Source organism: Palaemon carinicauda, chromosome 1, assembly GCF_036898095.1.
Source record: "Palaemon carinicauda isolate YSFRI2023 chromosome 1, ASM3689809v2, whole genome shotgun sequence".
Classification (NCBI taxonomy): Eukaryota; Metazoa; Arthropoda; class Malacostraca; order Decapoda; family Palaemonidae; genus Palaemon; species Palaemon carinicauda.
The window spans coordinates 90,605,619-90,618,920 of record NC_090725.1 but is presented as its reverse complement, the minus strand read 5'-3'; the positions used below and the strand labels follow the sequence as shown (position 1 = coordinate 90,618,920).

Below are 13,302 nucleotides of genomic sequence, written 5' to 3'. Positions count from 1 at the left end.
AAAGAATACCTCCTAAGACGATCATTAGATAACTATAGGCAATACTCGTACAAGTACCGTTGAGAGTGTTAGGATTAAGGTCTGAACAAGGGTGGGAAACGAGCTAAGGCAAATCAAAATGGTATAAAAATCACATAAACACTCAATTACTGGAGTATGGGTACTGCGCAACTGCTTTCTGGGCGTTGTGTGCTAGTTTTGTTAATATTTGTCCACAAAAAATTATCATACGGAGGGAAATTTTTGCTCTCAGCCCGAAACAATGTACGAAAGCCGATTCAAATTTTTATGAAACGAATTGCTCGTACTAAATCACTTGTAAGCCAAGGTGCTACTGAGTGGTACCTAGGTTTACAAGTTAAATCTTTTTTTCTGGGAACAAGATTGTAACCCAAAATGCTCATAAACCAAAATAGCTTAAGAAATTTTTACAATTAAACACAAAATCAGACATTGCTGTAGTGTACTCTCTCTCTCTCTCTCTCTCTCTCTCTCTCTCTCTCTCTCTCTCTCTCTCTCTCTCTCTCTCTCTCATCAAATTACCAGATATCTTATTGTTTAGTAGTATGTAACTGGATTTTGTAAGGAATTATCTACCAGATATATCTTTATAACGTGAAAGTTTCTCGACTAGCAGAAAATTAAAGTTGTCATGACCTTAGCATTAGAAATTAGTCTGACATCTTTAAACTTGGTATGATAATCACACATGACTCCTTCAGTTTCATTAAACCAAATTCCTTAGATATTGCATTATAAGACTATGGAAAGATTTGGATTGGTGCAGTTAGTTTACATCATACTTAGATTTTTCTCTAGAGATTCCATATTGTGAAGTTCCTCTTCATTTAGATACAGCTTTCTGAAGTTTGATTTTGTCATGCAGAAAAAAATAGATAATGGTATTAATTGTGAATGCTTAGTTCTGTATATTAAGCTACTATAGCAAGAACGTATTACTTCTTAGTGAATATTTTAGTGCATTTTAGAGTATTTTGATTTGTTTCTGTAAAGCATGTTTTATGTTAAGTAACTTTGCCTTATGGCTGAAAATATAAGATTATGACTTGAGACTTGTATTTACATCATTGGTATGAAACCTTTTGTTTGTTTACTTTGTTACCTTTTATGTATTTTCAGAAAATTACTTTTATGTTATTTGTTCCTTTTAATGATTTAATGGTATATTGAGTAATGCTTTTTCTTTATAAACAAATCATGGGATATTACAGTACCAGTAGATTTTATGTAATTTGTCCTTGCAATGAAAGGTGTTTTATTCTTGTAGGCGTAACATATTCATTGATATTTTTATTAGAGTGTTTCTATACTTTCTTCAGGACTATGCTCGGCCCTTCAACCCAGAAACAGCAAGTATCATTTATTGAAAGAATATGGTATAGCTTTCACATGTAGCTTTCCTATGTTTGTGTTGTAACTGTCTGTTGTATTTTGGACTGAGGTCTGTGAATAGTATTTTCAAAATGTGATAAACTTGCTTTGGGCCTATTTTAGTGATGCATACTAATCTGTGTGTTGCTAGTGATTTATGATGCCCATCAAGTTTTTCATGTTAGGGAGACACTTGGTGTAGACTAGTCCATGGAAGAAACAAGTGCTTTATAGACAGCTCTATTGCAACCCCTTTACAGTCTAGTTGGCCAAGAGGCATGTTCAAATACATCTCTACTTTTTCTTGCATATTTCAGGGACTTGAAAACCTTCCTGATATTATTTTCTTGAATTAACAGCTTTGTATTTTACGATATTCTCTTTTGGAAAAGCATTATGTTGGACACTGATAGTGATCTCAAAATGTTCTAGTAATTTTATTCTTCTAAAATGCATGATGATGGTACCATGATTGTTTGATGATTTTTTTAATGAATACATTGTACAAAATAAACTTTTTTTCTGTTAAAATTGCAGTTGCATGATATAGTGAAAAAAATAATGGGGATAACCGTTTATTCAATAATGTTTTTAAAACAATATTTTTTATCATTTTCAATGTGATGAAATTGCAATTTAGTTGTGCTGTCTCATGCTTGAGAATGCTTTGTTCAGCACTGACTGGGAGTGGGTGTATTAGCTAGTATTTATACCTACAGCAGAAGCAGTGTTATAGATGATATATTCTGTATTGTAATGTAGGTCTGAGTTCTTGCTTGTCTGTCTCCTTCTAGAGTACGACAAAACGTTTGCTTTTGATGGTATGTCCATGCACAACTAAAATGTATATTTACTCTTACTGTCATGGGAGAAAAATTAAGTATAGTAATTCTACTTTACTTTCTTCCCAGGTGATCACCACCATATTTGTCTCTTAATTAATATTAGCTCAGAGTTCTCTCTTTTTTTTTGCATGGTATGTGCAATGGGACTGAGTTCATAGAGTAGCTTGGCTTATTATACATGCAAAATGTAGTTATATAATGGAAGTGTATTTTGAATTATCATTTTTGCTCACCTCTTTCACACAGAGCAAAGTACTTTTTAATCTACATGAATATGGGCATCTTTTCATTCACTTTTAGCTCTAAAGCCAAGTTGACATAGAAAAGGAAGCATGTTTTTTTGTTTTCTCTTTAGAAATAGTTTCATCCTGTTGGGCTTATAGATACAGAAAATTTTATTCCATCCAATGTTGGTCTTTAAATTTATATTCTTGTATTGGTAAGTTATGCCGATTTGATGAGGTTATTTACTTTAATGAGTAACTTTTATCGAAGTACTTTGTATGCCAAGAGATATGGTTGTCCACCCCTTTAAAAGAAAATACATTTCACTTCTGTTGAATGTTGGAAATTACTATATTGGTTTATATTTTCAAATCTAATATTTCCCCATAAATTTTCTAGTATCCTTAGATGTACATACTTATCAAAATTGCTTCTCAGTCATGCATGGTAATCATTTTATGCAGTAGCCACTGTCATTAATCAGATCTGCTCCCATCAATTTTCCTTAGATGAAATACTAGCTATTTAATAGTAATTTGATTTACAATCTTATGACTATAACCATTCTTACTCCTGACTCTAATGCTTACATCATTAAGTGAGCACTTTTTGACTTCATTATGAAATATAATAAACAATTGCCATCATCTACAGTAAATGCCCCATTCCCCACAGCATTAGATCTTATCACTAAGTCGTGTCAGGTACTTATGCAACGCCAGGCTGTTGTACCAGTGACACCATAGCCTCCGGAATCTTTTCACTGAGCCCAGCAGCTAGATTTGCTTGTGTTCAGTTGACCCCTTTTTTGCTGTTTTCTGGTACCCATTTCTTCTATTATTCTTTTGTAAATATGATAGATCAGAAACTATCAAATAGGTCTCCCAAGGTAACTAGAACATGTTTTTGTGCCTGGTACAAATCTAATGAACTTTCATTAACGTCTTTAGATTGATGTAGGGTAGGTCTGATAAATGATCTCCCCTCTTTGAGGGTAAAAACAGAAATTAATAATGAAAGTTTTTTTATTTCTCTACTTACCTGATGTTCATATTGCTGCCTCTCCAGAAGCTCATTTATCAATGTTTACCCTAAAAATTTATCAAATATTTTCCCCAAAAGTTACATACCCTCAGTAGGGTAGAGGCAATCTAATGTTTAATGGTAAGTAGCATGCTAAACATTCCCTTTCTTCAGTTTTGAAGTTGAAAGTATTCCCTATTTCTCGACATCACAAGTCAGTTGGGAGGCAGGTGGACATGTATATGAACATCAGACATAGAAATAGAAATGACTATTAAAATTCAGTTTTATTTCTGTGAATCTCCCCTAATGTTCACATTGCTGACTCTCACATTGATGAAGGTGGGACACCAGTGAAGGAAAGAAATATGTCAACAAAAATAGAAATGTATAACCCAATTAGAAATCTAGACTCAATAGGTGTAGAATTTGATGGGAATCATCTAATAAACTTTGCCACTAGGACTACAGATTTCTTTTCTAACAATATTTGAAATATTAAAAAAGAGATCCTAACTTATATTCGTTGAAAGTAATTTAAAGGGCCATAGCAACAGCCACTGTAGGGCCAGAGGCCAAATAATCAAGATAAGAAAGTAAAGATTTCAGAAGATAATGTCCATCTAACACCTATCTGGTATGTTATTGGACTGTCTCAAATTCTTTCCAAAGGAAACTTGCTGCAAAAGTTAGAGATGTAGGTTTGCTCCTAATATCCTGAACCGTAATCTTCAGAGCTCATGTAAGATTTGGATCCAAACTTTGTGAGTTCCTGAGCTCAAACTTTAAAAAAAAATGACACTACCCATTGGACAGAGGATGAATTGCCTTTCTAAGCTCACGTGATCAATTAGGGCTACTACCTACAATGTCCATAGTTTGTTCAAAATATACTGAATGTCTCTTAATGGACATGGACCACTGTTCTCAGATAAAATATTTTCAACCATTTCTAATTATTAAGAGAAACGAAAAAGTAATTGTAACTGATTCAGTCTCAATTAATTTAGCCCTGAATGAAAGCAAAAAAGACAATAAACTTGAGCTTTGAAAACCAACCTTAAAAAATTGTGCTTGCAGATAATAATGCATTTAACTCTTAAATCCATAAGTGAAAGTTTCCCAAAAATCAGGAATTGAACCTACTACATATATAAACCCACATCCCAACCTGACTATTAGACCTGAATACTAGTGAGCTATCCTTATAGGGATACAAATATCTGTTATAATAAAGTACCACAAAGTAGATGTCTAATACCAAAGGCTTGAGTACCAAATTTAAACAGTGATTATACTCTATAAATGCTGAAATTGGAAATTATTTGCAAAAGAAACACTTTAACTGGAAATTCTTTTAACAATATGAACGTGGGAAGTTCTAGTTACTGTATTGCTACATTCTCAGACTGAAACTCAAAAATTAGCAAATGATTATTTTTATACAAAATAATGGTGTTTTTTAAACAAAATAATGGTGTTTTTAAACAAAACAATGGTAGACTGGCTTAGATTTATAGAGGACAATATAGAGGTTGCAAAGTCTCTGAGTTTGTGAATGTTATCAAAAGTCCTAAGGTGATTAGATGTAAAGCGGATTTGTTTGAAATGGTTCATGTGAGCAGATTGATTAGTGCAATAGCCTTCTTGAGCACTTGACTGCTGGTGGTCCAGTTCTGCGGATCATTTCCCTGGTCTCCCGAACATGGTTATTAAGAGACGTTGTTCACAAAAAGCCTGAACTTTGTAACTCGCCTGCAAGACCATAATAAAAATAGTGAATGTATGAAATACTAGATTTTCTTGTTAGTAAGAGGGTATTTACCATCTATGGTAAGAGATTTAGAACAAAATGACAAAATACCTGCATCCTTGATTAGTCTAGAACATATAGTGTTCCCTTGTATCCATTCAACCGGGTAGTGACCAGTACTACAAAACACGGTGTTTTCCATGTAATAGGGAAAGTTGCAAATGATGAGAAAGCCTGGTGAAGGAGCAAACCTAAATATCTGCAGATGATCCAACTATTTCCATGCCTCTAGGTTTACTGACAAATGTAGTGCTCAACTGCTTGAAAGCATTAGAGACTTTCTGAAGTTTTAGTTTACGCTAAAAAATTTTAATTTGATAATTCTATCTACTTTCCATATAAGTATTTTGCAGCCCACACACTAAAGACTGTTCGTTCCACTCACAAAACACAGAGAATGCAGAACAAGATCATCCAAAAGCAATTTTTATGTCCCACAGCATAGACTTAACAACTACTGAATCAGATTAGCTTTTGTTTGTGCAACCTAGTAAGGAACTTCTTCATCGATTAGACTACCTCTTTATTTACAATATGACTGAAACCGTGGAATAATTAAGCTCAGAGACTTCCCATCATTAAGTCAAATATCCTTTCCTTAGCTTTATCACAAGACCCACAAAGACTGATACATCCTGCTCATATAAGCAGCACCTCGGCTAACTGGAGCTGGCAGGTTAAGCTTGTACTCTTTTTGATTCAGATGGGGTGAGGCACGTTCAGGCAAGGGATCCATTAAAACCTGCTTTTACCTTATTGGAGAGAAAAGGCTGTATAGGTTAATGGTTCAACTAGTAGGAGAAGAACACATCCAGCTATTCAAACAAAATACAAGCAAACTTATTCAGTGAATCTATACACAAAGAGAACCATAAGTCTGAGGGAATCATAAAGACTTAACACTACCCACAAAACAAAGAGTGCTTATTTTATGAATTGCTGGATAAAATATATGGATAGACATTTTGGTACATGAGGAAAAAGTAGAAATTTAGAAGTACTTACTTTAATGAGAGGAGAGAAGTAAAGATCCAGGTTACTGTCAAGGTCTGCAGTCTCGCAAAATCTAATTATCTAAAAGAGTGGCTAGAAGTGTGTGAGTGTAATAATTACACTACAATTCTTAATTAAATATTTTAAAGAATTCAAGAGGATCTTGAACCTTGGATAAATTGTGCCACCAGAACCGTTACTGGGCTGAACTTGAGCATTTTGGGTAGGGTTTGAAATTGGTTAGGTTATTCCTGAAATATTTCCATGTGAATTTCTGAGCTACTCAAAAAGGCGTTAATGATGTTAAATACACAACATAACAAAAACAAAGCTAATTAGGCTGTTATAAAGACAAGTTTAAGAGGATTTATTAAATTTAGAAATGGAGCCATGAGATTTAGAGGGGACAAAATTCAGAAGTGCTATACAGTATATGCTAAAAAGCAGGGTACTCTTGCATTAGTCTTTTGATTCCAAGGGACATTATGCGCATGATTTGCAGTGTTTATTGGTGTGAGTTTCCTTTGCCATGTTATGCTTGGCTCAAGAATCTATAATGGCGGATTGTCTGGTGTAAAAATCATTTGTACTTGAAAGAAATATGATATATGCTGCTGTGGTAACCGCTAATGTCAGGAAACGCTGAAGTGTACTGCTCACATACTAAGCAGCTCATGGGTACAAGAGCTCTCAAAGCCAGGTGCAATCTCCTTGCACCCTACCCTACAAAGCCTATATGCTTAAGCAGATGCCTTAGAAAGATGCATATTGTGGCTCATCATGGAAGAATTATAGAGACTTGTACAAACTTGAGAATCTCCATACCAAAAGAAGCTGTAGTTTGCGAATAACCACCCTCAGAGTTCCTTTCAAAGGATTCAAAACTTACCTGTTGAGCTGAAGCTCTTTTGGCCTCCACTAAGGTTGTCTTACCTAAACAGTAGGAATAACATATTTCTTGAGGGACATAAATCAATCCCAATTCTTGGGTCCTGACTTCAAAATACGAGTGAGTATTTGTCAGCTTATGCTTGCCTAACTTCACGTGTAGGCTAACATTCTTTTGAGTGAAAACCGTTCAAAATCACCTTCTGATGCATACTTTACTTTTACTTTACTTTAAGAGCTGCTTTTCTGGCCCTGTACAGCTGGGGAACCCTACTCTCTACATAGCTATCATGTCTTGTAACTGAAAATTAATCATGCTCGATCTATCTTGTACATGCGAAATTTCTTAAATGAACAAGTAGTTAGCTTGCTATAATCATCTTTCATCACCTTTGGTTACTATACCTGGCAATATTTACTGAAATGAAATGGCTTCCTAGGGTTTCTCCAAAAGTTCAGCTATGTATTGGATGAATGGAAAAATATCCTGATTATTGGCTTTGAAAAGCTCAACTCTAAATAGAAAGCCAAGAAATTATTTTGTGTAGGATGACAAGTAAGGGACGTTGGAAGATGAGGGAGGGAAAAATGGAACCCTTGGAATGAACAAGAATCATATCTATAACACCATGATGTGAATTATTTATTCTGAAAAAGTGAGTAGTAATTTGCTATTCCGGATTTGGATGGAAGTGTGGGCTGGTATCAACTACTGTAGTTTATTTACTCAGAAATCTGACATAAAGCCGCCCCATTTGAGCAGAAAGGTAGCAAGAAATATTTACATCTAATAAGGTACACAATTACAATCCAAGTGTGTTTTTGCACACCTGTTAAACGCTTGAAACTACTTCTCCAGACCTCGTTTTATCAACATTTACTCACAAAATTTATAAAACAATTCACCATTTTCTTTTCTTTCAAAAGTACAGTAATGAGACAATCAAACTGATAATGGGAAGTAGCATACAAGGAGTTTCCCATTCTTCAGTTTTGAAGTCGAAAGTATTTCTTATTCCTTGACAGGTAATACATATCTTATGCAAGTTAATCTTAGGCCAGTATATACAAGTCTTATTACTGGCTTCAAAAATCTTTATTTTAGAAGACATACCAGGACCATGAATATTCAAATAGAATTACACTACCATTAGAGCTTGATAAAGGAGCAAAAATGCTCTAAATATATGTACATAATACAGTAGTTGCTTATTAGTCTGACAAAGCAAGAAGGAGGCTTTCTAACATGGCATCTACCTTTGGCCATGTATTGTAGTAGTAGTCACTGAGATATGGCAAAACAAGTCATACAAATCCTCTTCTAATTTTCTAAATTTTGAGTTTGTGTCAACTAAAGTTATGCTTTCAAAAGCATATACAGTAGTACGTAAAATTATTTGGGTAAGATTATTTGAAATACAATACTATTTTGTGTCCATGTTTGTCATATTTTTTCATTTGTTGTCTCATCAGACAGCATTCTCATGAGTGATTTTATCGGCAGAGAAGAAAGCTTATCATTGTTATTGTTATGTTTACCTTTTTGTGCTCTTACATTTTTTTCCCATTCCAATTTTATTTTATGCTTAATGAATTATGAGCATTGTAGGAGATGGAGCATTGGTACATCTCATGTGGAATATTGTAGACATTTCTCAAGTCTTTGCATCATATTTGAGCCTTAGCTTTCCCCCTTTTAGGTTTCTACTTTACTTCTGTTTCTGCTTCCATTTTTCTATCTGACTGTCCAACATTGTGAACTGAAACTTTTAGGGCAATTTTGGGATTTTCCTAGTTGTACAAACAGCACTGAATGGCCTCCCTGACCTTAGCACTGAACCTTATGGTCCAAATTCCATATATCCCTTCTATTTCTGCATAATGCTTTATTATAGACTTACACCCATCCTATGAAGAAAATTGATCAAAGACCTAACTCTTTACATTCCAAGGTATATTGTTAAAATCTGGATGAACACTTGACCTAGATTCAGTGATTCATGCATCTTAGAATTCCATTACACTTTGGCAGATGTAGTTCAGCAAATTGGGACACTTTTTTTATCATAGTGGATTGTGTATTAAGATCTTCCATTTTTAATTTAGGACTTTTACAGTTAATGACCTTAATTCCTAACTAATCATAGAATACTATCAACTATTTTTTGGAACACAAAAACAATGCCTTCATTGTGCTTTTAGTTTTAGCAGTATTACTGTATTTATTTTTGTTTGAAAAATTAATATACAGTTTATATGAAAATCCTGAAAAGCTTTCTCCTTAATTTTCAAAATACATGTCTTTGGTATATCCACCTAAGTTTTGGTTTTCCTCTAATGTTAGTTTTTCAAATAATTTTTCAAATGAATTTTGTGTTAATAATATGCCAATTCTAGTGGGATTTGTGATTATGGATTGTAACATTTAGAGGCAAATCTTAACCCACTTAGTGATAACTGAAGTTACTGGAAAGTCTGTCTTCAAGCCTTTATACAAGTCCTATGAGTTTATTCTCTTGCCATTTTATGTATAGTAAAGGATTACGTAATCCTAGTGCCATTTTATAAATGAAATGTTTCATGCAAAACATTCCTGATAATAGACCAACCTGATTGCAGGTCAAGTCAAGATTCATTCAAATTGTACTTGGTTTTCCACTGGAACTTGATATAAAATATAAACAATTTAACATCGATTTTGGTGCTTGCATATTTAACTTTTCACAATTTTAATAAGTGACTGAATATAGAGAATTGATGCTGGTGACCATTTTTTATGAGCCAAGAACTATTATATGTTGTACATATATATTCTTTTGCTAAGTAGTCATATGAAATCCTTGACATTTTCAATCTTCATTAACAACATTGTTTATGCCTGTTGTGGTAGTTCATTGTGTTGGTGAATCAAGTCTTGTTATAATTAATTGCTTGACCAAATGAAGAATTGCTGAAACTTTTTGGTCCTGAAGGTAAGCTGTGGCCAAAATAAATCTTTATTGATTAGCCAGTCTTATACCATTCCCATGCCATGATTCGTTGACTATGGTAAAACTGTAGGTAATAACTGAATTTTTAATGAGAAATCATTTTGGTGTTAATTTTGAGTTTGATTAATTTTTTCACAACATTAGAGAAAGATAATCTAACCCCGCCAGAAGCCATGGTTTGTTTGAGAATTTATGTGGAGATATCAGTGTCACATTTATATTTTTTTGGCCTTATCATTGTTAGAATTTTCTTTCAAGTAGATTTCACCAGGCTCTTGGAAACTGAATTTCCTTGACAAAATAACATTAGGTGATATAGGCTTTATTATTTCAATTAGTCTTACCTGGTGCTTAAAATGATTTCCCTTGCAAAGCAACTGGTCTCTAACATTTTAAATAAAAGTTGAATAAACTTTACTTGTACAGTAAATAATTTTTTTTAGCTGTTATTTATTTACTGGAATAAAAGAAAAGCATGCCACGAATGTTTTGATTTGCGTAGTAGTATTGTGTGTAAGTACATACTGTATATATACTCAATACAATACTGTCCATTGTGTTTTTTAATATATAAATGTAATTATTAATGTAAAATTAATTACAAATAAATAATCATGAGATTCAAAAGGAAAAAATATTTTATGATCTGTTATTTATTTACTGAAATGAAAGAAAAATATATCACTAAGGTGTTTGTTAACTGTAGTAACATTGTGCGTTTGTACATACAATACAGTTCTGCTCGTTAAATTTTTTAATTTAGATATGTACTTATTGATATGAAAGTACTGTAATTGTAAATAAATAATCTTGAGATTAAAAGAGAATAATGTTACGATCTATTATATGTTTACCAAAATGTAAGAAAAATATATCACTAATATGTTAATATGCTTAGTAACATTGTGCGTTCGTACATAAAATATAGTTCTGTTCATTGTGTTTTTTAACTTTGGAATATACTTATTGATATAAAATTGATGGTAAATAAATAATCATGAGATTAAAAAGAAAAAATATTTTACAATCTGTTATTTATTTACTGGAATGAAAGAAAAATATATCGGTAATGTTTTGATACGCATAGTAGCATTGTGCATACGTACAAACTGTATTTTTTGGGCTCAAGCCATGTCGTCCTGATGTAAGGTTCCTTTAGGCAGCTTTCTAAGGGATATTTGGCTATAGTGATACTCCCAGAGAATTGACCTCAGGTCTCCAGAATTCTAACTCCTGGCGCGAATATCCTTAAGAAAATTCTTAAGGATATCTCATAATATCAGGGGACGTATTTCTTGATACGACACATGGCAATCTTCACCCCGAGTAGAGTTTTCACTCAGGGGGAAGAGTGGCGAAATTGAAGGGGAGCCGCTATCAAGGTTACCCTTTTTCTCCTACTTTTACAGGGCCCAAAATTGCTGCTCATTCCTTGTTTTGTAGCGCATTACGCACAGTGTACTCCCACTTGCTCTAGTGTTCTAGATCGCTATTTCGAGGATTTTATCATGCATTCTCCAGCATCTTCTGCCTCTGGAAAGTTGAGTATTTAATCTTTCCTGTGTATAATTTTTAGCTCCCTTCTCACAGTTAAATTAGTATAAATTAGATGTGTTTATAGGAGTGTAGCCGGTAACCGGAGGCACCATTTTGGATGCTGTCGTTCGCCATACATGCCATATTTAGTCAGTAGAACGATGTTCCTGGTATTTTAGCTTTAATGAATTATAGCTATTTAGGCAAAATTATACTAGTGAATATAAGATCATGCACATATATTTCCTCTTCCCTAAATTAATGATCGTATACGTTAGAGTCTTGGTGATACAGCGTAGCCGTGATCTCGCCCCACGCTAGGCTAACCTAGCCTACGCGCTTTAGTATACTTTCATACATTATCCCCGTTTACCCTCGTGTATTGTTTTATCAATTCGACATGAGATAGTATATCTCCTAGAATTATTTATATGATTCGATAATCATCTCTTTTAGAGATTTAAGGGTAAACCTTTCTTCTCTCTGAGTGTCGGCGACAACCCTAGCTAGGTCTTACCATAGAGTAGTATACTCTGGCTTGCTTAGGTTAGTGTTCCCTGTCTTCTCCTTTGCCGGCGAGCATCCCGGCCCGGTTTTACGACAGTTGCTCCCCTGCTGGATTACAGTTGCCAGCATAGGAAGCCTAGCTTCCCTAGACCGCATCCGAAGTGGTAGTACAATGCCGCCACCTTCTCCCTTGCGGTCTAGAAGACAAGGCTTGTGTCGGCAAGGTCCTGGGCTGAAGAATCGATATTCTTCTGCCGGCCAGGACAGCGCCGATATTGAAACGATGTTTCTTATTGTGATTGAAAATGGCCAGCAATCCTGCCGCCTTCTCCCTAAACAACACACAAGACCCTTTCAGTGCCCCTCTCTGTCGTTTAGCAATAACCAAGCCATCGCATGTCTTTGGCCGGTGTCCTACAATCTCCCCGCTTGCCGGGTGGGCTGTGGTGCTGGCCGGGCTCCTACATAGACGGCTTGATAGCCACTCTGACCTTCCCCCTACAGACGCAAGGCTCCGGGAAGGGTTGTGCCGGCCATGACGGCTGCCGGTGGGAGACCCTAATATCTTTGAGTGTTCTTCAGTCCTCCCTTGGACTGCCATCCCCATCCCTAGAACCGGCAGTGGCCGGCAACAGATCTTGTGGCTGGGTGGAAGCTAGAATGATTTATTCCCCCCTTTCATTTGAACCCTCATTCTGGAAGAAGGCAGTAGGGACAGTAGTACCTACACCCTTATTTATTGTACTAAACTATGATAACAAGGAAGCCCTTCTCTCCATGCTTTCTCTCTCTCTGTCGGCTAGTGCCGTCAGTTACTAACCTAGCCAGCAGCATGCCGGCCGGACCGGTGCCGCCAGGTACTAGCCTTGCTGGCAACATGCCGGCTGAACTACAGTATATGATTAAACAGCAGCCAGTATTTCTGCAGTATAGTACATACTGCAGGCATAAAACTATAGTATGTATTATACAGTAGTTTATATTTTCCAACATACCCTCTGTATCCTTTCACAGTCCATTGTTGAGACCAATCATATATTGAAGTGAAGTATTCCTTCAATACACTGATGAATCATAGTCATCAGATCAT

At 35.0% G+C, this 13,302-nt stretch overlaps 1 protein-coding gene across 1 annotated transcript in view; it reads left to right on the top strand.

Annotated features, from left to right (window-relative positions):
• Positions 1-1,345: 1,345 nt before the first annotated feature.
• Positions 1,346-13,302, top strand: part of Ttc7 (tetratricopeptide repeat domain 7) — a 631,216-nt gene continuing 619,259 nt past the window's right edge. The window contains exon 1 of the mRNA XM_068382742.1: positions 1,346-1,397. The gene's annotated coding sequence lies outside the window, so the exon portion shown is untranslated. The remainder of the gene's footprint in view (positions 1,398-13,302) is intronic.